Genomic DNA, 4,980 nt, shown 5'->3' on the forward strand with positions numbered 1-4,980 from the left:
GAGAGGAGTAGTGGTTCCATTTAGGAGGTGGAATGGTTAGCACTCTGGAATTTGAAAAATCCAGTGATTCCGAGTTCAAGTCTCGTGAACCTGTTTCCTTCTTGGCGCAGGTAATCAAATAAAGCACATTTTTAGAGCTTCGCTGGGCAGGCCCATGAGTGATTGTCCTGTGTGGGAAGGGAGCAAGTGCCCCGTTGTCAAGGTTCCATGTGTAATGGTTACCTCTGGACTCTGAATCCAGCGATCTGAAAGACCGTGCTTTTGTTTGAAGGCCCTTCTTGGTCTTCTCCCAGTCTTGTGTGACCCTGTATTACATAACTACCTGGAGTCACTAGAGGTCAACCGGCCAGATCGTTCCTTTCTGTTTGTTAAAGGCTCTTCTTCGGGACATATTGCTGGTGGGCGGGGTGTTTCGCCCTAAGCTCTGAGACATCCCCCTACCTGTGGTATCAGTCCCAGGGTCCAGCGGGCCCATCCTCATAGCATTCTCATGGTGGCCTTTGACAATGTCTCCAGGGGGGAAAAATTCCTCCATGTTTGCTGTCAGGTCCCCCCCCAATTGTCTATCCATTCATCGGCCCCACGTTTCCTTCGTTGGCCTTGGACATTGTCTCCTTGCTCTTTTTTATTTCGTCCTTGTTCGTGTTCTTTTCCTCTGGTAACTGTGTACGTGAATGGCTGCTTCATCTTTTATTAGCTCCATTTCTTCTAATGCTAGCTTGTTTCATTCAGCGTTTCTTTAAAATGACATTTTCTGAACGCTTTCCTGTTATTGTACCACACTGCTTGTGCATCAACTTCTGATTTTATTTTATTATTGTTTTCTCGTTACATGTGATTTATTACAAATAATTGACTTGGCTTTCACAAGATCGGGATCCTGTATCAGAAGTAACTTTTGTTGATCGAATTAAGTTGGAAACCAATGAGAATTGCAACAGGGTAAGTAACTTCCACGGAACCTTCACTACACGTTAAATTTGTTATCTGCATACACACACAGACATAAAGGCAAGCACAGAGTTCGTCTTTGTGCATCTCTCTCTTTCCTTTTTGTCATATTTATGGTCAACGAGTACTGAGTATTTGAACGTGTGTGTATTGAAACATCTGATTGACCAGGCATTGTGGACGTCTCGTTTACGTCCCCATTCGGGCTAAATGGAGTTGTACTAGACACGGGATGGAAATAGATGCCTGCCGGGCAATACTAGCTTTAACGTTCCATTTCGGAATCAGCTTCTACTGTCATTCGGCCTCTGTGGACTATCCTACACACCCAACAGGTGAGGCTAGAGGTACGTTACTTTGTATCACTTTTTCTGCCATAGGTGCAGAAGATGTTGTGATGCTGCCTTGACGTTGTAAAGCCATTTGAACAAGGAGTGCTCGATGGCTGAGGCCGTGAGATAATCAACAGCCACAGCGAAGCAGGCTCGTGGAGTCGATGGGGTCAGTGATTCTCTCTTGGGTGCGAGAGTCCCCCTGTGTGTGTAAATCCAGGACGAGACCCTTGGTGTGCCTTGGTCCTGTAGCTCTTTGCTCTCTTTAGTGTCTAGGGCGATCATGAGGAATTTTTGGCATATTTGGGAAGAATGTCGTTCAGTATCCGGCCGTTTAGCCTCAGTTGGTTAGAGCGTGGTGCGAAATAACGCCAAGGTCGCGGGTTCGATCCCCGTACGGGCCATCCTCTTTTGTTCCTCGGGGAGCTCAGCTCTGCTCCTCTCCGTACAGTGAGGGGTGCTCTCATGTAGAATCCCGTGCTGGTTAAGCCACTGGTGGGTTTTGGCCGAACAAGCTCTGTTGGAAGAGCGTTAGATTGAAGTTCTAAAGGTCTCAGGTTCGATCTCGGGTTTTCGGCAGATGCTCCCTGTCCTTGACTCTTGGTCGAGGTGGGCTGAAGTCTTCACACTGGGAACCAAACCCCACTGTCTAATTGGCTGCCCAAACCCACATCACTATTTTGTCTTCCAGATGGTGGGCAGTTGAGGGAGTAGTGGTTCCATGGTGTAATGGTTAGCACTCTGGACTTTGAATCCAGTGATCCGAGTTCAAGTCTCGGTGGAACCTGTGTTCCTTCTTGTACGGCAGGTAAAGCAAAATAAAAGCACAAGTTTAGAGCTTCTTCTGGCGGCCCAATGAGTGATTTAGTCTTTGTGGGGAATGTGAGCAAGTGCCCCCGTTGTCAAGGTTCCATGGTGTAATGGTTAGCACTCTGGACTCTGAATCCCAGCGATCCGAGTTCAAATCTCGGGTGGGACCTGCTTTTGCCATGAATGTGCGCGCAGGACCAACTTCGAAACCCTTTTTGTCGGCAGTGAGCCCCAAAAGCTCAGGTAGGGAGCATGGCTTCATAACATCAAAGCTCAGTCTGTCTAGTTAAGGAAGTTAGCGGAAAAGGCTAGATCTCTGTTTGGAGAATGCTGGCATCGATCCCGCTACCTCTCGCATGCTAAGCGAGCGCTCTACCATTTGAGCTAATTCCCCTGGCCGTAGGGGCCAGATGTCCATCCCTTCAAAAGACTCCATGGAGGGGCGTTTTGCTATTGTGCTTGCAGGTGCTGTAGCGGGGTACGTTCCGAGGGGCTCAAAGAAAAGAGGCCATACCTCCTCTTCGCTGACATCTTTGCAGTGGCCACCACTTAGTTGTAGAGTTAACTGAAAGATCGTGCTTTTGTTTGTAAGGCCCTTCTTGGTCTTTCTCCCCAGTATATGTGTGGACTCCTGTATTGCATACACTACCTGTGGATCACTCAGGTCAAGCGGCCAACCTCTCCTTTCTGTTTCCCACTCTCCAAAGGGACATCTGGCTGTTGCGGGTGTTCTCCCTAAGCTCTGGAGGGACATCTCTCCTTTATGTCAGGTCCACCCCCCAATTTTATATCCATTCATAGGCCCAGTTTCATTCGTTGGCCTTTGACATTGTCTCAAGGTGTAGAAAATCTTCCATGTCAGGTCATTTTTCTTCTTTCGTCCTTGCTCTCGTTGTTTTTTTCCTCTGGTAATCGTGATGGCTGTCATCCTTTTATTAGCTCATTTCTTCTAATGCTAGCTTGTTTCATTCAGCGTTTCTTTAAATGACATTTTCTGAGCTTTCCTGTTATTGTACCACACTTTGCATCAACTTCTGATTTTATTTTTTATTGTTTTCTTACATGTGATTTATTACAAATAATTGACTTGGCTTTTCACAAGATCGGGATCCTGTATCAGAAGTAACTTTTTGTGATCAATTAAGTTGGAAACCATGAGAATTGCAACAGGGTAAGTACTTCCACGGAACCTTCACTACACGTTAAATTTGTTATCTGCACACACACACAGACGTAAAGGCCCAGGCAGCACAGATTTGTCTTTGTGCTTCTATCTTCTTTTGTTTTTTCTTTATGGTCAACGATTCTTGATATTTGACGTGTGTGCATTTGAAACATCTGATTGACCACGGCATTTTGGACGTCTCGTTTCGTCCCCATTCGGGCTAATTGGAGTTGTACTAGCATGACTGGAAATAGCTGCCTGTGGGCAATACTTGCTTTAACTTCCATTTCTGAAATCAGCTTCCTACTTTCATTAGGACTCTGCTGACTATCCTACACACCCAACAGGTGAGGCTAGAGGGTACGTACTTTAGCACTTTTTCTGCCATAGGTGCAGATTTTGTGATGCTTCTTGCGTTTAAAGCCATTTGAACAGAGATGCTCGTGGCTAGGCAGTGGATCAACAGCACAGCGAGCAGGCTCGTTGGTCTAGGGGTATGATTCTCGCTTTGGGTGCGAGAGTTCCCGGGTTCAAATCCCGGACGAGCCCTTGGTGAGGCTTGGTCCTGAAGCTCTTTGCTCTCTTTAGTGTCATGGGCGATCATGAAATTTTTGGCATATTGGGAAGAATGTCGTTCAGTATCCGGCCGGTTAGCTCAGTTGGTTAGAGCGTGGTGCTGATAACGCCAAGGTCGCGGGTTCGATCCCCGTACGGGCCATCTCTTTTGTTCTCTGGGAGCTCAGCTCTGCTCCCTCTCGTAAAGTGAGGGGTGCTCTCATGTAAATCCCTGTTGGTTAAGCCACTGGTGGGTTTGGCCGAAACAGCTATGTTTGGAAGAGCGTTAGACTGACGAAGTTCTAAAGGTCTCTGGTTCGATATCGGGTTTCGGCAGATGCTCCCTGTCCTTGAAACTTGACTCTGGGTCGAGGTGGGCTGAAGTACACTGGGAACCAAACCCACTGTCCTAATTGGCTGCCCAAACCCACATCACTATTTGTCTTCCAGATGGTGGGCAGTGAGGGAGTAGTGGTTCCAGGGTTGTATTATGTTAGCCACTAAGAGGGGGTGCAACTCTTTTTCACTGGACAATTTGCAAACTCCACCTCGTGAATTTCCGAGTTCAGCTCGGTGGGAAGATCTGTGTAATTTCGTGGCACCTGTGTTCCTTCTTGCGGCAGGTCAAGCAATAAAATAAAAGCACAAGGTTTAAGAGCCACTTTCTTATGGCTGGCGGCCCCAATTGAGTGATTTAGTCTTTGTGGGGAATGTGGTGTATGCAAGTGCCCCCGTTGTCAAGCGTTCATCATGGTGTAGATGGTTACTGCACCTGGACTTGGCCATTGAAAGTCGCCAGCGATCCCGAGTTCAAAATCTCGGTGGAACATGCTTTTTTGCCATGGACTGGCGCCACACAGGACAAACTTAGCCACACAACCTATCTTTGTCACGGCAGTGAGGCCCCAAAAAAGCGCAGGTAGCGAGCATGGCCTTCATAACATCAAAGCTCAGTCTGTCTAGTTAAGGAAGTTAGGGGAAAAGGCTCGATCCTGCTTGGAGAATGCGGGCAATCGATCCCGCTAAACCCAAATCGCGCATGCTAAGCGAGCGCCCCTACCATTTGAGCTAATTCCCCTGGCCGTAGGGGCCAATGTTCCATCCCTTCAAAAGACTCCATGGAGGGGCGTTTGCTATTGTTGCGTGCAGGTGCTGTAGCGGGACGTT

The 4,980-nt window shown here is 47.6% G+C and overlaps 4 non-coding genes across 4 annotated transcripts; all 4 read left to right on the top strand.

Annotated features, from left to right (window-relative positions):
- The first annotated feature begins 1,998 nt into the window (after positions 1-1,998).
- Positions 1,999-2,070, top strand: trnaq-uug. Its single transcript has one exon. It is a non-coding gene; the product is annotated as a tRNA-Gln (tRNA).
- A 119-nt stretch (positions 2,071-2,189) lies between these two features.
- trnaq-cug lies at positions 2,190-2,263 on the top strand. Its single transcript has one exon. It is a non-coding gene; the product is annotated as a tRNA-Gln (tRNA).
- A 1,472-nt stretch (positions 2,264-3,735) lies between these two features.
- trnap-ugg lies at positions 3,736-3,807 on the top strand. The gene has a single exon. It is a non-coding gene; the product is annotated as a tRNA-Pro (tRNA).
- A 95-nt stretch (positions 3,808-3,902) lies between these two features.
- trnai-gau lies at positions 3,903-3,976 on the top strand. The gene has a single exon. It is a non-coding gene; the product is annotated as a tRNA-Ile (tRNA).
- The last annotated feature ends 1,004 nt before the right edge of the window (positions 3,977-4,980 follow it).

The sequence above is a fragment of the Cyprinus carpio genome, unplaced genomic scaffold (genome assembly GCF_018340385.1).
Source record: "Cyprinus carpio isolate SPL01 unplaced genomic scaffold, ASM1834038v1 S000000639, whole genome shotgun sequence".
Lineage (NCBI taxonomy): Eukaryota > Metazoa > Chordata > Actinopteri > Cypriniformes > Cyprinidae > Cyprinus > Cyprinus carpio.